We start from the raw sequence: 22,513 nt of genomic DNA on the forward strand, positions 1-22,513 counted from the left end.
CACACGATTTCACACATGGAAATATTTAGAAAGAAGTAGAAGCTCCCTGAAATTTTCAAACTTAGAACCAGTTAAGCCTCCTTCTTATTGGTTTTCAAACAAAAGCAGAATTAAAAAGCTTAAGCTTATACCCAGGCTCCTTCACGTACATTTCTGGGGAGCTCTTCTCTCTCTTGAATGCAAGCTGCTGGAAAGGCCATTGAAGTAGTGACAATACTTAATGTTCCAGATGAATGACAAGGCTGGAAAGGGACAGACAGCCTGAAAGAACATCTAGATACAGTACACAAATGGTTTTTCCAGATTTAGTCCAAAACAAAATGGTTCCCAAAGTCCAAACTGCCAGAATGCATGGATCTGGGTTCTCCTCTGGCCACTCCCTCCACAGCCAAGGTTTCTGAATGTTCACCAAAAGAAAACTTTGATTCCAGACCCAATCGAACCCCAGTTTTATGCTTCGACTTTTGGCAGGCAATTACTAACTTGTACAACATTCATAAAGCTCATTGTCAGCCACATTTTTATTTAAAAACATCAATTCAATATATATTTATGTTTATGACAAACTCTGATCGAAAATATAAAATGGAACATTTTATTTTGTATGTCACTGATTCAGTGATGTAAAAATTCCCTTAAAAAATTAGTTTAAAATTTTAGATTTGAATTTCCTTTGCCAATAGCACAAAGGAAGTCTTTCTAAACAAGGTTAAAATAGATGAGAATTCAAATTCGGTTTATTAAAAATGAAGTGCTACTTCAACAAACATTTCACAGTTAGGTGAAAAGAAAAATTAAGGAGTACTTTTTCCTTGTGTTTACTGAGTATTAGGCAGTGATACCTGGGGCAATTCTGCCCCCCAAGGGACACTGCCACTGTCTGTGGATATTTTTAGTTGTCCCAACTGGGGGAGGGGTGCTATTTGTACAACAAAGAATTATTAGGAACAAAATTGTCAACAGTGCCAAGGCTGAGAGACTCTGAGAGAGACTGGTTTACACCTGGGGCGAGGCTTTGTCTTTCTGGCCCATACCACAAATAGGGTGCCACCTGCACAGACATCCTGTGAGCTGAGAAGACCATAGCACTGGCAGCCGCCACAGGGCCTGCTCAGACTTTCATCCACGTTTCCAGAAAAAAGACCGAGAGCCCAAACAAGGTTTCTCTTTGGTCTCCTAGAATAAAGTCTGAGAAGGAGCTACAGGGGTTCACTGCTTACCTGTATTTCCTTCCGCAGCACCCCCTGCCTGGCACACGTTGATAATCCCAAATGGAGGGTCAAAAATCCAGGGCTCTCCAAGTCCCTCTGAAACCTCACTGGCAGAAGGGAAAGAAAAGAACTAAAGCCCAGGCATTTGCTGTATGCCAAACACTATTCCAGGAATTTCCACCTACTGCCCTCCATTTTGTGAGGTGATGTGGTTATTAAGTCAGCAGTAAAAAGGAGAGCCTGAAGCTTCCACAAATTCAAACATGATTTGATGCCTTGTGTTTCAGCTGGCAACCAAGGCCTGGCACATTACAAACCCTCACCTATGAAGAAAGGAAAGGTACAGGTAGATGAAGGGGCAGTTAAAGCACAAGGAAAAACACACAAGATGAACCAACGACAAAAGGGACATCAGAAGCCTGGGCTGTAACCGGGGAGAACATGAGGCCTAGACCTCCCTGTTGACAGTTATCCCCCTAGCACAGCCTGGCCTGGCCTGTGTTTGCAGACAACCATGGAACTCCCTCAAGACATCGCATGTCCAGAGCAGCATGTCAATTTCTCTCACAAGGAATAAGCAGCTCTGGGCTGGCCCACTTGGCCTGACTCATGCCATTCCTACCAAATGGTATATTCCCAACCCCAGAGCTATTAATCATATTAATCAAAATTAATTAGTCAAGAAGTCACTTATCCTTCAAAGGACAACTGTACCACCCTTGCCCTCTGAAGGACCCACAGGACTCCACAGTTACACCCTGCACCCCCCGCCCCTGAACAAAGCCCCAAACCTGGATTACAGCTGTGCAGCATTTACCAATACACCTCAGATGGCAGCCACGTATGGACTTCTTCCATGGCCACACTGGGATGAAAAAGCCTTGTTTACCTGACAATGCGGGCAAAGTGTCTTAAAGATGTCACTCAATAACTGTAGTAGCTAAGCACTTGAAAAACAAAGTCAAAGCCATGGTATAAACAGCCCAAATCACTGTGGAAAAGCACACGGCTGTCAGTCAGTTAAGGAGACCTTGGGGCACAGTGGTTAGTGCTTGGCTGCTAACCGAAAAGTCAGCAGTTCAAACCCACCAGCCGCTCCATGGGAGAAAGATGTGGCAGTAGGTTTTCATACAGATTCTTGTTGTTAGGTGCCATCGAGTAGGTTCCAACTTATAGGAACCCTATGTACAACAGAACCAAACACTGCCCGGTCCTGCACCACCCTCACAATTGTTGTTATGCTTGAGTCCATTGTTGCAGACAACCCAAATCATTGAGAGTTTTCCTCTTTTTCGCTGACCCACAACTTTAGCAAGTATGATGTCCTTCTCCTGGGACTGGTCCCTCCTGACAACATCTCCAAAGTATGTGAGACAAAGTCTCACCATTCTTGCTTCTAATGAGCATTCTAGCTGTACTTCGACCAAGACAGATTTGTTCGTTCTTTTGGCAGGCCATGGTACATTCAATATTCTTCACCAACACCACAATTCAAAGGCGTCAACTCTTCTTTGGTCTTCCTTATTCATTGTTCAGCTTTCACGTGCATATGAGGTGACTGAGAACACCATGGCTTGGGTAAGGCACACCTTAGTCCTTTAAGTGACTTCTTTGCTTTTTAACACTTTAAAGAGGTCTTTTACAGCAGATTTGCCCAGTGCAATGCATCCTCTGATTTCTCGACTACAGCTTTCATGGGTGTTGATTGTGGAACCAAGTAAAATGAAATTCTTGACAACTTCAATCTTTTCTCCATTTATTATGAAGCTGCTTATTGGTTTAGTTGTGAGGATTTTTGTTTTCTTTATACTGGCTGAGGTGTAATTCCTGCTGAAGGCTGTGTTCTTTGATCTTTGTCACTAAGTGCTTCAAGTTCTCTTCACTTTCAGCAAGCAAGGTTGTGCCATCTGCATAATGCAGGCTGTTAATGACTCTTCCTCCAATCCCAATGCTCTGTTCTTCTTCATATAGCCCAGCTTCTTGGATTAACTGCTCAGTATACAGACTGAATAAGTATGGTGGAAGTATTCAACCCTGACGCACACCGTTCCTGACTTTAAACCACACAGCATCCCCTTGTTCTGTTCAAACAACTGCCTCTTGGTCTAAGCACAGGTTCCTCATGAGCACGATTAAGTGTTCTGGAATTCCCATTCCTCCCAATGTAATTCATAATTCGTTATGATCGATACAGTCGAATGCCTTTGTACAGTCAATAAAACACAGGTAAACATATTTCTGGTATTCTCTTTCAGCCACGATCTATCTGATGTCAGCAATAATATCCCTTGTTTCAGGTCCTCTTCTTGAATTTCTGGCAGCTTCCTGTCAATGTGCTGCTGCAACGGCTTTTGAATGATCTTCAGCAAAATTTTACTTGTATGTGCTATTAATGATATATTCAGCTGAATCACTTTGCCTTGGAATGGGTATAAATACAGATATCTTCCAGTCAGTTGGTCAGGTAGCCATCTTCCAAATTTCTTGGCGTAGACGAGTGAGCACTTCCAGCACTGCATCCATTTGCTGAAACATCTCAATTGGTATTCCATCAATTCCCTGAGCCTTGTTTTTCACCAATGCTTTCAGTGCAGGTTGGACGTCTTCCTTCAGTACCATCGGTTCTTGATCATATGTTACCTCTTGAAATGGCTGAATGTCAGCCAATCTTTTTTGGTACAATGACTGTGTATTCCTTCCACCTGCTTGTGATACTTCCTGTGTCATTTAATATTTTCCGCATAGAATCCCTCACTATTGCAACTCAAGGCATGAATTTTTTCATCAGCTCCTCCAGCTTGAGAAATGCAGGGCATGTTCTTCCCTTTTGGTTTTCTAACTCCAGGTCCTTACCCATGTCATTATAATACTTTGTCTTCTCGAGCAGCCCTCTGAAATTGTTGGTTCAGCTATTTCATCGTTTCTTCCTTTAACTTTAGCTATTCTACATTCATAAGTAACTTTCAGAGTTTCTTCTAATACCCATTTTGGTCTTTCTTTCCTGTCTTTTTAATGACCTCTTGCTTTCTTCATGGATAATGTCCTTGATGTCATTCAAGAACTCCTCTGGTCTTCGGTCATTAGTGTTTAATGCGTCAAATCTATTCCTGAGATGGTCTCTAAATTCAGGTGGGATATACTCAAGGTCATACTTCAGCTCTCATGGACTTGCTCTAATTTTCATTGGCTTCAACATGAACTTGCATATGAGTAATTGATGATCTGTTCCACAGTCTACCCCTGGCCTTGTTCTGACTGATGATTTTGAGCTTTTCCATTGTCTCTTTCCACAGATGTAGTCAGTTTGATTCCTGTGTATTCCATCTGGTGAGGTCCACGTAGGTAGTCGCCGTTTACGTTGTTGAAAAAAGTATTTGCAGTGAAGAAGTTGTTGGTCTTGCAAAATTCTCATGTGATCTCTAGCATCATTTCTACAACCAAGACCGCATTTTTCAACTACTGTTCCTTCTTCTCTGTTTTCAACTTTTGCATTCAAATCACCAGTAATTATCAATACATCTTGATTACATGTTTGATCAATTTCAGGCTGCAAAAGTTGGTAAAAATCTTTAATTTTCTCATCTCTGGCATTAGTGGTTGGTGTGTAAATTTGAATAACAGTAGTATTAACTGGTATTCCTTGTGGGCATATCAATATTATCCTACAGCGTTGTACTTCAGGATAGATCTTGAAATGTTCTTTTTGATAATGACTGAAATGCCATTCCTCTTCAATTTATCACTCCTGGCAGAGTAGGCCATACAATTGTCTGATTCAAAATGGCCAATACCAGTCCAATCAGCTCACTAATGCCTAGGATATCAATGTTTATGCATTCCATTTCATTTTCGACAACTTCCAATTTTCCTAGATTTATATTTCGTACATCCCACATTCCTATTATTAATGGATATTTGCAGCTGTTTCATCTCATTTCGAGTCATACCACATTCACAAATGAATGCACCAAAAGCCTGACTCCACCCACATCAGTAAGGTCAACTCCACTTTGAGGAGGCAGCTCTTTCCCAGTCTTATTTTGAGTGCCTATTGTACCGTTTATAATAGACCCTAAAAAAATAAAATACTTAGGAATAAATCTAAGCAGGGATGTAAAAGACCTATACAAAGAAAACTACAAAATGCTACGGCAAGAAACCAAAAGAGACCTACACAAATAGAAAAACAGCACACACATGGATTTGTAGGCTCAACATTGTGAAAATGTCACTTCTACCCAAAGCAATCTACAAATACAATGCAACCCCGATCCAAACGCCAACGGCATTCTTTAATATGGAAAAACTAATCATTAACTTTATATGGAAAGGAACAAGGCTTCGGATAAGTTAAGCACTACTGAAGGAAAAGAATAAATTATGAAGACTCGTACTACCTGACCTCAGAACCTACTATACAGCTACGGTAATCAGAACGGCCTGGTAGTGGCACAACACCAGACACACTGACCAATGGAACAGAACTGAGAACCCAGATGTAAATCCATCTACCTGAGGCCACTTGATCTCTGACAAATGTGCAAAGTCCATTAAATGGGTAAAAGACAATGAGATACCACCTCACCCTAACATTACTGCCACAAATAAAAAAAAAAAAGAAAATAACAAATGTTAGAGAAGCTGCAGGGAGACTGGAACTCTTATGCTCTGCTGCTGGGAAAGTAAAATGGTACAACCATTTTGGAAAATGATACGGCACGTCCTTAAAAAACTAGATATAGAAATATAGAATCCAGCTATCCCACTCCTAGAAATGTACCGTAGAGAAATACAAGCCATCACATGAACAGACATATGCACACCCATGTTCATTGCAGCATTATTCACAGTAAGACAAAAATAATCTAAGTGACCGTCAAAAGACGAATAGATAAACAAACAATGGTACATACACACGATAGAGAACAATGATGAATCAGTGAAACATCTCAACATGGATGAATCTAGAGGGCTTTATGCTGAGTGAAAAAAGTCAATCACAGAAGGACAAATACTGTAAGAGACCACCATTATAAAAACACATGAAAATGTTCCACACAGAAAGAAAAAATCTTTGATGGTTACCAGGGAGAGACATGGTAGGGAGGGAAAAACACTAAGTAGATAAGAAGTGGTAACTGAGGTGTAGGGTAAGGCAGTACACAATACTGGGGAAGTCAGCACAGCTTTACCAGGGCGAAGTCATAGAACCATCACATACACATCCAAATGCCCTGAGGGACAAAGCTACTGGGCTGAGGGCTGCAGACTATGGTCTTGGGGGACACCTAGCTCAAATGGCCATAATATAGATTACAAAGAAAATGCTCTACATTCTACTGTGGTGACTAGCGTTTGGGGTCTTAAAAACTTGTGAGCAGCCGTCTAAGATACTCCACTGGCTCTACCCCGTCTGGGGGAAGGGAGAACGAAGAAAACCAAAGACACAAGGGAAAGAAAAGTCCAAAGGACTAATGGACCACAACTACCACAACCTTCATCAGACTGAGCCCAGAGCAACTAGATGGTGCCTGGTTACCACCACCAACTGCTCTGGCAGGGATCACAATAGTGGGTCCTGCACAGAGCAGAAAAAAAATGTAGAACAAAATTCAAATTCACATAATTAAAAAAAAAAAACAGGCTTGCTGGTCTGACAGAGACTGGAGAAATCCCAAGAGTATGGTCCTCCCAAAAAAACCAAAAACCAAACCCAGTGCTGTCGAGTTGATTCCAACTCATAGCGACCCTATACCCATTTAACTCAGTACTGAAGTCACTCCTGAGGTTCCCCCTTCAGCCAAAGACTGGTGGTTAAGAACTATGGCTGCCAGCCAAAAGGTCAGCAGTTTGAAACCACCAGCCGCTCCTTGGAAACCCTACGGGGCACTTCTACTCTGCCCTATCAGGTCACTATGAGTTACAATCAACTGGACAGCAACAGGTTTTTATAGGGCCAACAATAACACACATGAGAAACATGTTTCATAATTTGATCACATATATGAGACCAATGGGCACACTACCCCAAAAGCAAAGATGAGAAGGCAGAAAGGGATAGGAAAACCGGACAAATGGAAATAGGAAGCCCAGAGCGGAGAAAGGGAGAGTGTTGACACATCGTACAGTTCGCAACCAATGTCAAAAACAATTTGTGTATTAACTGTTCAATGAGAAACTATCTGCTCTGTAAACTTACCTAAAGCACAATGAAAAAAGGAATGAAGTTCTGCTACATGCTACACAACATTACGCTAAGTGAAAGAAGGCAGACACAAGGGCCATATACCGTATGATTCTACTTATATGAAACGTCCAAAATAGGAGTACAAATCCAGAGACAGAAGTAGATTACTGGTTGCCAGGGGCCGAGGAAGGATGAGGAGAATGGAAAGGAACTACTGATAAGTACAGGGTTTCTTCTCTTAATCACAATTTTGTTTGTGATATTGAAATAAATTTTTTGGTTTATTAAAAAATTAAATGTCCAAACATAGAAGACTGGTTTACTACATGTTGACACATTCATAATTAAAAATACGGAGAAATGTTAAAATATGTTGGTAAGTAAAAAAAATTAAAAAATTAGATACTGAAAAAGAAGAACAAAGTGGGAGGCCTTACTTTACCTGATTTTAGAACCTATTATACCGCCACAGTAGTCAAAACAGCCTGGTACTGGTACAAAAACAGGTACATGGACCAAGGGAACAGAGTTGAGAATCCAGACATAAATCCATACACATATGAACAGTTGATATTTGACAAAGGCCCCAAGACAGCTCCATGGGGAAAAGACAGTCTTTTTAACAAATGGTGCTGGCATAACTGGATAACCATCTGCAAAAAAATGAAACAAGACCCATACTTCACTCCATGCACAAAAACTAACTCAAAATGGATCAAAGGCCTAAACATAAAATCTAAAACGATAAAGATCATGGAAGAAAAAAGAGAGACAACGTTAGGAGCCCTAATATATGGCATAAACAGTATACAAAACATTATAAAGAATGTAGAAGAAAAACTAGATAACTGGGAGCTCCTAAAAATCAAACACCTATGCTCATCCAAATACTTCACCAAAAGGGTAAAAAGACTACCTACAGACTGGGAAAAAGTTTTTAGCTATGACATTTCAGATCAGCACCTGATCTCTAAAATCTACATGATACTGCAAAAACTCAACTGCAAAAACACAAATAACCCAACTTAAAAATGGGCAAAAGATATGAATAGACACTTCACTCAAGAAGACATTCAGGTAGCTAACAGATATACAAGGAAATGTTCACGATCATTGATCATTAGAGAAATGCAGATCAAAACTGCATTGAGATTTCATCTCACTCCAACGACGCTGGCATTAATCCAAAAAACACAAAATAATAAATGTTGGAGGGGCTGTAGAGAGATTGGAACACTTATACACTGCTGGTGGGAATGTCGAATGGTACAATCACTTTGGAAATCGATTTGGCGCTTCCTTAAAAAGCCAGAAATAGAACTACCACAGGATCCAGCAATCCCACTCCTTGTAATATATCCTAGAGAAATAAGAGCCTTTACACGAATGGATATATGCATAAAAAATACCCATGTTTATTGCAGCACTGTTTACAATAGCAAAAAGATGGAAGCAACCAAGGTGCCCATCAACAGATGAATGGATAAATAAATTATGGTATATTCACACAACGGAATACTACGCATCGATAAAGAACAGTGAGGAATCTGTGAAACATTTCATAACATGGAGGAATCTGGAAGGCATTATGCTGAGTGGAATTAGTCAGCTGCAAAAGGACAAATATTGTATAAGACCACTATTATAAGAACTGGAGAAACAGTTTAAACTGAGAAAACATTCTTTTGTGGTTACGAGAGGGGGGAGGAAGGGAAGGTGAGAGAGGGGCATTCACTAATTAGATAGTAGATAAGAACTACTTGAGGTGAAGGGAAAGACAGCACACAATACAGGGGAGGTCAGCACAATCGGACTAAACTAAAACCAAAGAAGTTTCCTGAATAAACTGAAGGCTTCTAAGGCCAGCGTAGCAGGGGCAGGGGTCTGGGGACCATGGTTTCAGGGGACATCTAAGTCGGTTGGCATAATAAAATCTATTAAGAAAACATTCTGCATCCCACTTTGAAGAGTGGCCTCTGGGGTCTTAAACACTAGCAAGCAGCCATCTAAGATGCATCAATTGGTCTCAACCCACCTGGATCAAAGGAAAATGAAGAACACCAATGACACACGGCGATTACGAGCCCAAAAGACAGAAAGGGCCACATGAACCAGCGACTACATCACCCTGAGACCAGAAGAACCAGATGGAGCCCGGCTGCAACCGATGACTGCCCTGACAGGGAAAACAACAGAGAACCCCTGAGGGAGGAGGGCAGTGGGATGCAGACCCCAAATTCTCATAGAAAGACCAGACTTAATGGTCTGACTGAGACTAGAAGGACCCCGGTGGTCATGGCCCCCAGACCTTCTGTTGCCCCAGGACAGAAACCATTCCCGAAGCCAACTGTTCAGACATGGATTGGACTGGACAATGGGTTGGAGAGGGATGCTGGTGAGAGTGAGCTTCTTGGATCAGGTGGACACTTGAGACTATGTTGACATCTCCTGCCTGGAGAGGAGATGAGACGGTGGAGGGGGTTAGAAGCTGACGAAATGGACACGAAAAGAGAGAGTGGAGGGAGAGAGCAGGCTGTCTCATTAGGGGGAGAGTAATTGGGAGTGTGTAGCAGGGTGTATATGGGTTTTTGTGTGAGAGATTGACTTGATTTGTAAACTTTCACTTAAAGCACAATAAAAATTAAAAAAAAAATTAGAAAATTATTCCAGAGGAATTCTCAGTATTTTTAGGGATCAAACACTGTCTCTTCACCTACATCTACTCTAAAGGTTATGCTATTTATTGAGGCCTTTTTTTTTTTATAGTATCTATTTTTAATTGGGATTTCTTCATATCAACTGGGGCTGATATCATTTCTGCCCATTTTTGTTTCTTATTTTTTTTTATTATTGTGGTAAAATATATATAACAAAAAATATGTCATTTTAACCACTTTAAGTGTACAACCCAGTGGCATTAATTACACCCACAATATTGTGCAATCATCACTACATTTCCAAAACTTTTCATCAGCTGACAGAACTGTACCCATTATCCAATAACTCCCCATCCTCCCTGCCCCCAGCATCCACTAATCTACTTTGTTTCTGTATATTTGCCTATTCTAGACATCTCACATAAGTGGGGTCAAATAGTATTTTTCCTTTTGTGTCTGGCTTATTTTCCTTAGGATAATGTTTTCAAGGTTTATCGATGTCACAGCATGTGTCAAAACTTCATTTCTCTTTATGGCCGACTAGTGTTGCATTGTACGTATGCATGATATTTTGTTCATCTATCATCTGTTCATGGACGCCAGGGCTATTTCCACCCTCCGGCTATTGTGAATAATACTGCAATGAACACTGGCATACACATACCTGTTTGAGTCTCTGCTTTCAATTCTTTGGAGTATATGCCCAGGAATGGAAGTGCTGGGTCATACAGTAATTCTATTTTTACCTTTTTGAGAAACCACCAAACTGTTCTTCACAGCAGCTGTACCATTTTACATTCCCACCAGCAATGGACAAGTGTTCCAATGCCTCCATATCCTTGCCAGCACTTGTTGTTTTCTACCAGGGTTTCTTTTTGATGCGTGTCTTAGTCGTCTAGTGCTGCCATAACAGAACTACCACGAGTGGATGGCTTTAACAAACGGAAATTTATTTTCTCACAGTTCAGTAGGTTACAAGTCCAAATTTTGGGCATTGGCTCTGGAGGAAGGTCTTTCTCTTCAATCTTCCCCTGAACCAGGAGCTTTCCTGTGCAGGAACCCCGGGTCTAAAAGATGTGTTCTGCTCCCGGTGCTTCTTTCTTGGTGGTATGAAGTCGCCAACTCTCTGCTTGCTTCCCTTTCCTTTTATTTCTCTAACCCTAATCCTCTCAACACAAAATTAATCACAAAATGGAGGACAACCACACAATACTGGGAATCATGGCCTAACCAGGTTGACACACATTTTTTGGGAGGACACAATTCAATCCATGACATTCCACCCTTTGGCCCCCGAAAAATCACAACCTTGCAACATGTAAAACATATTCACCCCATCATATCATAGCAAAAGTCTTAACTCCAAGTCCAAAATCCAAAAATTCTTCTTCATCTGTGAAATCTAGAATACAAGTTACCTGCTTCCAAGGGTACAGTGGCAGAACAGGCACAAGCTAGACATTTCCATTACAAATGGGAGAAACTGGGAGGAAAAGAAGGCACAACAGGCACCAAGCAAGTCAGCCCTTAAAGCTTTGAAAATAATCTTCCATTCTCTGAGACAATTTACACAATAGCCCTGCCCTCCAGACTCTAGGTACTGGCCACACTCTCCACATTCTGAGCGGAGCCCCCTCAGCCCTGAAACAGCTCTGCCTTCCAGGCCCACTGGGACAGCAACTCCGCTCCCTCTGCTTTAGGCGAACCATTCTCCTAGTGCATCTCAGTGGCAGCTCCACCCCTGGAGACACCAGAGGCCATGGCTCCACCCTTTGAAACCCCTGAGGTCATGGCCATAACTTTTGAGACTGAGGCAGCTCAGCTTCCTGTGTTGTCTCTTCAGCTTCTGCTTCCTGGTTTCTTGGCATCTTGGCTCCTTGGGCCTTATGCCCGCATCTGCCCTGCCAGGGAAAGTGTTCCAAAGCTCAGCAGCTCCACCGATAAGTGCCCAGAGGCACCCCACTCTGCCAGGAACCTCTTACACACAGCACTCAGCTCTCTCGCTCTGTGGGTCAGCTCCAGCGCTGTTCCGCACTGGTCTCCTGGTTCTGCTGCTGTCGGTTCGCTGCTGTTGCCGCGTCTCTGCTGCTGCAGGTTCTCTGCTGCACTGGTTCTCTGCCGCTGTCCCAACTCTATCCATTCACAGTTTGAAAACTGCTTCCACATTTTAGATATCTGTTAGCGCAGCACCCCACTCTCTCCATACCAAATTCTGTCTTAGTGATCTGGTGCCGCCATAACAAAAAATACCACAAGTGGATGGCTTTAACAAAGAGAAATTTATTTTCTCACAGTCTTGTAGGTTACAAGTCCAAATTAAGGGCGTCAGCTCCAGGGAAAGGCTTTCTCTCTCTGTGGGCCTTCTCGTCAATGTTTCCCCAGACAAGGAGCTTCTTCACTCAGGAACCCTGGGTCTAAAGGTCGGGCTCTGCTCCTGGTGCTTCTTTCTTGGTGGTATGAGGTCCCCAACTCTCCTTGCTTCGCTTTCATCTCTTGAGAGATAAAAGGTGATGCGGGCCACACCCCAAGGAAACTCTCTTTACCTTGGATCAAGAAGGTGACCTGAGTAAGGGTGGTGCTACAATCCCACCCTAATCCTCTCAACACAAAATTACCATCACAAAATGGAGGACAACCACACAATACTGGGAATCATGGTCTAACCAAGTTGACCCATATTTTTTGGGGGACACAATTCAATCCACGACAAGGAGATAACAATGGTCTGAAATTAAGATAGTAGTGATACACGTACAAGTTCGTGAATATATTAAAAACTACTGAAATGAACACTTTAATAGAGTGAACTTTATGGTACATGACTTTTATCTCAATAAAGCTGCTGTTAAAACAAACACGTTCACAAAGGAATACCTAAGCATGGAGAATAGTATGAAAGGTTAACATGGACAACCTTGATGATGGGCTGGGGGACAAGTGTTGAGGAGGGAAAGAGGGAATAAGCAAATAAAAAACGACTAGAAAAATATCCAAGCCAGGAGGCCCAGAATGAAGAGGCTGTACAAAACTGAGTAAGTGTGCCATGAAGTGTGTGTAAAGAATAAAAATGAGGGAGCTGGGGCTGGAAATCCAGCAGGCAATTCATAACGGGATAGAGTGAGCAAACCTAAGAAGCTGTAATGATTCGACGGAGATGGCAGAAAACGCACACTGCCCGAAAGCAACAATGAGACAGAGTTTAAGACAGGGTTTAACCCACCAAAGTTTAAAAAAAACCAAAAAAGTATGCAAGAAGACAACTAAATCATCTTATGCTTAAGACTTGGTCCTGGTGGGGTAGAACCAAATCATGATAAGGAGACATTTCAAGGTAAAGAGTGGGGCCCAGGACGCAGGACACTGGCATCTCCTAAGCGGTAGAATATCTTAAGGAGAGAAAAAGGGCATTTCTTGGGAGAAAGTATCCTACCGTGGCTGTTCTGTAGAAAACCAGCTCGAACAAAATGCGTCAGGAATCGATGGGGGAAGATGTGGAGCTAGAATACAACTTATAGTTGGAATTTTCACCAAAAACATCAGAAAGGGAGAAAAGAAAGTGACAACTTTAATTTTTAACAGGTTATTTCTTGATACCACCCCTCATCTGTCAGTTTATTGTACTGTGGTGGCTTGCATGTTGCTGTGATGTTGGAAGCTATGTACGTCACCGATATCTCAAATACCAGCAGGGTCACTCATGGTGGACAGGTTTCAGTGGAGCTTCCACACTAAAATAGACTAGGAAGAAAGACCTGGTGACCTGATTCCGAAAATTAGCTACTGTAAACCACTTTGATCACAACAGAACATTGTCCCACTCACTTGCTTTGGACATGTCATCAGGAGGGATCAACTGCTAGAGAACGTCACGTCTGGTGAAGTAGAGGGCCAGTGAGGGAAGGGAGACCCTCGGGGAGATGGACTGGTTGACACAATGGCCACACAATGGACTCGAACGTGCTGGCAACGGTGAGGATGACAGAGGACTGGGCAATGTTTCATTCTGCTGCACGTGAGGTTACCACGAGTGGGAGCTGACTTGAAAGCAGCTATCTAGATAGGGTCACTATGAGTCACAATCGACTGAATAGCAATGGGTTTTGTGGGGTTTAGTTTTTTTTCCTCTCTCTATCCACCTATTTCTTGACAAATCCTAGCCCTGCTGCCAGTTTCTTTGTATGCCTCTTTCCTGCAGCTTGGCCAGGCCTTTGTTTTCTTTTATGTAAGCTCAATTCTTCAGAAAAGAAGTCAAATCACAGGGCTCTTTTTTTAAGAGACAAAGTATTTTTCCCCTTTAACTTTTGTTTTCCCCAGGCTACACGTACAATAGAGAAACTTGAAATTTAGTATCTTAATCTCTTAAGTCCTTACTGTCCAAACACATAAAAAAAAAAAAAAACTTTTTTTTTTTTTTTTTTTAGAAGAAAGGCAAAGTACAGGTTGTGCCAAGAGAAAAGGGGAAGCAACATGCAGGAAAGGCACACTCCTTCCAGAGCTGGGAATAAAAAACAGGCCCACCTGGCTTCTGGAAGATAAAACCAACAAGAGACAGGGTCCTCTCCTTCAGGAAACAAGATTTGAATTAGACACTATGATTGCATTAAATAGACTTTTTTAGCTAGTGTGACTCTCTAGAAGGCCCCTAGAGTTCCAAGCCCCTAGGGGGCAAGGACCAGTGTCTACTTCCTGTGCACGGTTGATGTGCCCAGCACTTTCCATCAGGCCACACTCTCTACTAAACACTCTCTACTCCTGCCCTCAAGGGTGCCCCGTACAGTGGAGGTACACACAACACACAGAAGTTGCGGGGTCTGCGTCAGTCTGCAGGAAACCGGAGGGTCAGGGAAGCCAGAACTGAGCTTTGAAGATGACGATGAGATGAAGTGGGAGAAGAGCATTCCAGGTACAGGAGGCACGTGGGCTGGAGAGACCAAGAGTTGTGCAGCACGGCTCAACAAAGCACCAAAAAAGAGGCGGGGGTGAAGAGAGTGGGGGTGAGAAGAGTGGGAGGGGCCAGAGCCCATGGTGACATGGGATACCGAGCTGCTGAAGAGTCTAGATTTTATTATGGAGGTAATGGGAGCCACTGAGAAAATTTAAATGGAGGAGTGACTGTAGACAGGTTCATATTTTAGAACGACAGGAGCAAACTTTTAGGTGTAACAATAACCAAAAAAAAACTACAATGAAGATGCAGGAAAGGGCTGGGAGAAATACTATTATGAGCCAATAGATGTTCTCTCTCATGGACAACTTCCTTTAGGAGGATGCCAAAATATCCTCTGAAAACAGAACTCGGGGGTGAGAGAAGTCAGTCCTCTGAATATAGAAATAAGGATTATAAAGAACCAAAGACTACGTTAACTTTAATTCAAGACACTTGTAAACTATACATATCTTTTAAAAATTTTTTTTATTGTACTTTAGATGAAGGTTTACAGAACTGGTTTCTCACGAAACAGGTAGTACATACATTGTTTTATGACACTGGTTAACAATCCCATGACATGTCAACATTCTACCTTCTCGACCCTGGGTTCCCTATTACCAGCTTTCCTGTCCCCTGCAGCCTTCTAGTCCCTGCCCCTGGGCTCTTGTGCCCCTTTAGTATCGTTTTGTTTTATGGGCCTGTCCAATCTTTGGCTGAAGGATGAACCTCAGGAGTGACTTTACTCCTGAGCTAAAAGGGTGTCCGGGGGCCATACTCGCAGGGTTTTTCCAGTCTCTGTCAGGCTAGTACATCTGGTTGTTTTTTATGAGTTTTAATTTTGTTCTACATTTTTCTCCAGCTCTGTCCAGGACCCTCTATTGTGATCCCTGTCAGGGCAGTCAGTGCTGGTAGCTGGGCACCATCTAGCTCTACTGGACTCAGTCTGGTGGAGGCCGTGGTAGATGTGGTCCATTAGTCCTGTGGACTAACTTTTCCCTTGTTTGTTAAGTTTTCTCCATTCTTCCTTGCTCCGGGAGGGGTGAGACCAGTGCAGCTCACTCATACCAACATTACTGGCACGAATCAAAAAAACAGGAAATAACAAATGTTGGAGACGTTGCAGGGAGATTGGAACTCTTTATGCCCTGCTGGTGGGAACGCAAAATGATACAACCATTTTGAGAAAACGATATGGTGTTTCCTTAGGAAGCTAGAAATAGAAATACCATATGATCCAGCAATTCACTTCTAGGAGTATATCCTGGAGAAATAAGTCATCACACAAATAGACATTTGCACGCCCATGTTCACCGTAGCACTGTTCACAACTGCGAAAAGATGGAAACAACCTAGATGCCCATCAACAGATGAATGCCTAAACTACTGTACGTACACAGGATGGGAGTATTATGTAACAATAAAGGACAATGATGAATCTGTGAATTATCTCATAACACGGATGAATCTGGAGGGCATTATGCTAAGTAAAATAAGTCAATCACAAAAGAGCAAATACTGTTATGAGACCACTACTGTAAAAACTCGTGAAAAGATTTACACACAAAAAGAAACAATTTTTGATGGTTACAAAGGAGGGGAGGGGTGGGGAGGGAAAAACACTATATAGACAATACCAAACCAAAACCAAACCCACTGCCATCGAGTCGATTCCGACTCATAGCGACCCTATGGGACAGAGCAGAACTGCCCCATAGAGTTTCCAAGGAGCACCTGGTGGATATGAACTGCTGACCTGTTGGTTAGCAGCTGTAGCACTTAACCACTATGCTACCAGGGTTTCCAATATATAGACAATAAAAAAGTGATAATTTAGATTAAGGGTAAAACAGCACACAATACTGGGGAAGCCAGCACAACTTGTACAGGCAAGGTCACGGAAGCTCCACAGACACATCCAAACTCCCTGAGGGACCAAATTGCTGGGCTGAGGCTATGTCTTGGGGAACTTCTAGCTCAACTGGCATAATATAGTTTATAAAGGTAATGTTCTACATTCTACTTTGGTGAGTAGCCTCTGGGGTCTTACATGTATCTTTTGATACATACATTGTAGTTTTTTTCTGAGCGCATGTTAAAACTCTAAATCTTATTTGGGATTAAAAGCAGACCACCATGAATTTTAAAGGCTTCATTTCAATCACTTCTGAACAGAACAGAGCCACTCTCCCCCTCAGCATATGGGCAATGCATTCATCTTTCTTTACGGTTACGTTGTCTCCTAGCAAAAGACAGAAGCCACCATGTTAAGAGTTCTGAGCTGATACACCCCTCCCTTCGGAGCCTTCACCTTTGTGGCTGGTCCATTCCACACTAACAATTCCAATCACTAGGAGACATTTCCCTGCAGAGGCTTATTTTGCTCTCTCTCACTCACACACACGCAAATACACACCCTGATATTTTATATCCAGTAAGAAAGGAAAGTATCTAAGGATGGTCAGAACAGAACACCTTTAGCACCTGGCAAATTTAACAGAGCTTCCTCTCCACTACGGTTACCTGTGGATTGTGACAGACGACCACGAAGTAAACTCATGTCAAAAGACTGACTTGATTTGTAAACTTTCACTTAAAGCACAATTAAAAAAAAAAAAAAGCTCATGTTTATTCTTTAAAAAATAATCTATATTTGAATCTTCTTAGCAGCAAAAAAGCTCAGCAACTTTTTCCTAAACTCCCTGACAATAATAAAACGATAGCTCTGGTCCCTCTTTGTTTCTAAAAAATCACACTAAGAGAGCCAACCTTTATCTGCCATTTACAGTCAGCATATAGCGCTTACTATCACCAAAGCTCCACAAAAGGTGCTTAGTTTGAACACCAAGAAAATAAAGAACATCAATTAAAAAAAAAAGACGGCTCTTTAACTGTATAAATTTGGTTTTATGAAAAACTCCACATTGCTGTGTTACTTGCCATGGAGTCGATTCCAACTCACGGTGACCCCGGGTGTGCAGCAGAAGTGTGCACCATGGAGTTTTCAAGGCTGTGATCTTCTGGAAGCAGATCACCAGACCTGTCTTCCTAGGCACCTCTGGGTGGGTTCAAACCACCAACCTTTTGGCTAGTAGCTGAGCACTTAACCACGTGCACCCCAAGGACCTAAAACTCCCCCATATTGCCCTTCCTTATTTTTCTCACTACACTAAGCCCCACTCGACACTCCATTCCAGATGAACACAAGCTGGTGGACAGGAGCCCGACCACAGTCTCCAAGTTTCGTTCTCGCCAACTTCACTAAAGCACCGTCCGTCTTTGAGGAGGGACCACAAACGATGTTGTGGAAACTGGTGAGAAAACCCAGTTCTAACCCTGGTTAAACAGGGCTCTGTAGGCAAAGAGCCACTAACTGTTGGGGGCGGGGGGACATTTTATTGTGGTTTAGGTGAAAACACAGCTTGTTTCACGACATTGGTTGCAAACCCCTGAATACGTCCACACTCTCTTCCCTTGTTCCCTGGGTTCCCCGTGTCCATTTGCCCAGGTTTCCAGCCCCCACCTTCCTTCTGAACTTTGCTTTTGGACAAATACTGCCTTTTAGGTTTCGTATAGTTGATTGTTCTGAGGCTTATATTCGTCCTTGGTGTTACTGTTCATTTTGTGTTGTAGTTGCTGTCAGGTGCTATCAAAGACCATTCTAATTCATAGTGACTCTATGTAAAACAGAATGAAACACTGCCTGGTCCTGCGACATCCTCACAACCATTGCTATGTTTGAGCCCACTATTGCTGCCACCATGTCAGTCCATCTCATTGACGGTCTTCCTTTCTTTTACCGACCTTCTACTTTACCAAACATGATGACCTTTTCCAGGGACAGGTCCCCTCTGATAACATGTCCATGATAACTAGTCTTATTGTTCATTTTATAAGCCTGGCTATTGTATGGCTATAATGTGATCTCTAGGAGTGATTTCAGTTCCAAGTTTGAAGGGTCTCTAAGAGCCACAGTCTTGGGGGTTCTATCAGTCTCTATCAGACCAGTAAGTCTGGTCTTATTTATGAGTTTGAATTTTGTTCTACATTTCTCTCCCACTCTGTCCACACTACTGTGGTCCTACTCAAAGCAGTCAGTAGTGGTAGCTGGGCACCATTTAGTTCCTCTGGTCTCAGTATAGTGAAGGCCGTGGTTCATGTGGTCCCTTAGTCCTCTGGACTAATTGTTTCCTTAAGTCTGCAGTTTTCTTCACTCTTCTTTCCTCCAGACAGGAAGAGAATAATTGTATCTTAAATAACTGCTCACAAGCTTTTAAGACACCAGTCACTACTCACCAAGGTAGAACGTAGAACATTGTCTATACTGATTATGATACGCCAATTGACCTAGACATCCCGCAGATTCTGGTCTCTAGCCCTCAAGCCCAGTATCTCAGCCCCAGGAGGTGTATGGTTATGGCTAAGAAGTTTCCATGGCTGTGTCCCCTGTGTGCACTATTGCATACATGGGTGTATCTGCAGTATGTACACATATATATGTATATGAACATACTTCCATATGCCCTCCCACCCGTGTTCAGCTTACCTATCTACCTACGTATCCACTTGTACATTACTGTTTATTACTGTTGTTGCACGATTGCATATGTATTACTATTTACCACTGTTGCCTTTTACTCTTTCATACATTTCAGTGTCTTCTTTTACCTTGATTATGTCATGCTACCTTCCCTCATACTGTATTATCTCTCTCTTCACCAAAGTTAGTATGTGTCTACTGTTAGTGCCCACCCCCGGCCCCCACAATCCCTGGTAACCATCAAAGAATGTTTCTGTGTGAAAACCTTTTCTAGACTTTTTATAATAGTGGTCTCACAATATTTGTCTTTTTGTGATTGACTTATTTCACTCAGCATAATGCCCTCCTGGTTCATCCATGTTCTGAGATGTTTCACTGATTCCTCATTATTCTTTAATGTTGAGTAGTATTTCATCATCTGAATGTACCACAGTTTGTTGATGGGCACTTAGGCTACTTCTGCCTTTTTGCTATTGTAAATAAAACGTCAATGAACATGGGCGGGTATATGTGTATTCATGTCACCACTCTTATTTTTCTAGAAGTGGGACTGCTGGATCATATGCTGTTTCAACTTCCAGCTTTCTGAGAAAGCGCTATATCATTTCCCACAGTGGTTCTAAGGAACCATTAATGCTAAAACTGGTGCCTCAAACTCCTTTCCGAAATACCCCGCATTTTACAGATGAAGGTCCAAGAAGGAAAGCTGACCTGCCTAAAGTTGTGAGGCCAAAGAAAATGTCTCTAGCCTCCTGACACTCTGCCACTGTTCCTCTACTGAGCCGGGGTCATTTGCCTAACATGGACAAGTTCACCAAGTGATTTAAATACATATACGGCCACGTGACAAGTCTTATGCACTATGAAAACCCTGACAGTAATGTTTAAGTGATAGTATCATCTGAGTCATCTGAAATACAAGATGTGCTGTGTCAAGTCAGTTATATGCGGAGCCTCAAACTCAGAGAAAACCCACTTCTCAAGATGACACACTGCAGATAGGTACCCGAAAAGTCCAAGTTCAAAACAGGAACTCTGATACAAACTTCACCTTAATCACAATCATGATATGCCAATTGACCTAGACACCCCATAGACTATGGTCCCTACTGTTAAGTCCTCTCCATTTGCTGTGACACACTGTACCTGATACTCAGATACCTGGACCTCTACCAAGACGCAGTGATAAAGCTTTTCCAAGGCACAACAGTCACTTTCTTACAGAAAACTAATGTCAAGAAAATCCCCATGCACCCGAGTGTGAATGCCCAGGCAATCATGGAGCATTTGCCAGCTACCCAAAGTTGCCGAGTCTTTGAAGACTGCTCTGTGTACATTAAATCAAAGGAGAAAGGAGATATTTTTACGGAGGAAGAAATGATTGGATCAGCCAATTCTTTATAAAAAAAAACTATCCAGATCAACACCCTACTTCTTCTTTTCCCCATGTGCCTTTCTGCACTGCCTGTTCTATAATGTACTGTATTTTTATTGTGATAAATACATAAAAACAAAACATATGTCATTTAAACAATGGTCACATGTACAGTTCAGTGACATTACGTTCATCACATTGTTCAACCATCACCATTAACCGTTCCCTTATACTGTATTACTTCTATACTTTGTTTTTAATATACAGTATAGACCCTTTGCTATCACTCACACTGGCAAAACTAAGGTCCCCCCAAGCCACCAGAAATGATTGCCGTCATCCTTCTGGGTGGCAGCAAACGCTGCTGAATTCTGCAGCAATTATTAGTTTCTTGAATCTCTCCTAAACTCAGGAAACATTATCAAAGGCCTGGAAGACTCTCTCTACATTTTTCCCTGTAATCTACATAAAGCAGCAAGGTTACAGAAATTTTCCCTGTCCCCTCCCCCTCCCCCCCCCCCGCTCCCCCTCCCCGTGCTTGCAGGCAAGTTATTCGTTTCCCTGCATTTGAACGATCACAAGGATTCCCGATTGGTGTGTAAACAGGCTGTAACGACCTGGAAACCGATTCGTTTTCCAGCCATCTCCATGGGAGCTACCCAAGAATGCACTAGAGGACTTTAACTTAACCATAATGCTTCACAATGACCAGACGGCTGGAAAGCACAATTTCCGCAGCAAAACACCGGATTACTTATATCCAAACGGATGCAATGGCTTGGCCTCTGAGAATTAACCGGGTCTCGAGAAAAGGGGGATTTCGCCGGCTCGCGACTGGCTCCCAGCCGAGCGGGGCGAGGGCTGGGGCGAGGCGGGGGACGCCGGCCCGGATGCCTGCCTTGCTAAGGGCAGGAGCCTCTCCCGGGGCAGGGAGAAGGCAAACAGGAGGGTCGCGCCCGACCCAAAAGAGGTCGCGGGCCGGGAGCCCAGAACCTGCCGGGACCTCCCACAGCCAGCGACTGCCCGGGCCCGATGGTACCGCGCAGGCGCGGGAGCGGGGCCAGAGGAGACCGCGCAGGCGCGGGCCGCCGGGGTCTGCGGGGCCACTCGGGCCTGGCCGCGGGGGCGCGCTGAGAAAAGTCGGACCCGCCGGCGCACAGAAAGGGGACTCGGCCCTTGCTCTTACCGCGCGGCGTCGCCTCGCTCGCTCGCTGTCTCCGGTTTAGGGCCGGGCGGCGAGCTCGCCTGGTGGCGGGGCCCGGATCCGTTGAGTCCAGCCTCAGGGCGGCAGCCAACCCGGCGGCGCCGCTCGCTGGGCCCGCCCTGCCTCCGTCGCAGCCCCCGCCCCTTGACCGGCCCCTGGTCCGCCCCGCACAGCCGCCGCCGCCTGCGCAGGCGCCGCGCTGGCCCCGCCCGCTCCGCTCAGGGACCGCTCCGCCCCGGTTCGCGCAGGCGCGCTGCAGCCCATTCGTCCAAGTCCCGGGCAGCCACTGCGCATGCATCAGGGCTCGTGCAGGCGCCTCGAGAGGTGGGTGCTCGTGGAGGCTGCGCTGGGCGTGGCCAGGTGAGGGCCAGGTGAAGGCCGGCTACGGCCATCAGCTCCCGACGCTGTGTTC

General features: G+C 43.5%; 1 protein-coding gene across 6 annotated transcripts in view; it reads right to left on the reverse strand.

Moving 5' to 3' along the window:
- The window catches only part of SPECC1L (sperm antigen with calponin homology and coiled-coil domains 1 like), a 181,047-nt gene extending 158,859 nt beyond the window's left edge, over positions 1-22,188 (reverse strand). For 5 of the 6 annotated variants that reach the window (XR_010318604.1, XM_003419169.3, XM_010598715.3 and 2 more), the window contains exon 1: positions 22,084-22,188. The gene's annotated coding sequence lies outside the window, so the exon portion shown is untranslated. The remainder of the gene's footprint in view (positions 1-22,083) is intronic. The other variant, XM_064272411.1, reaches the window with a different exon arrangement.
- Positions 22,189-22,513: the final 325 nt, after the last annotated feature.

This window comes from Loxodonta africana, chromosome 19, assembly GCF_030014295.1.
Source record: "Loxodonta africana isolate mLoxAfr1 chromosome 19, mLoxAfr1.hap2, whole genome shotgun sequence".
Classification (NCBI taxonomy): domain Eukaryota; kingdom Metazoa; phylum Chordata; class Mammalia; order Proboscidea; family Elephantidae; genus Loxodonta; species Loxodonta africana.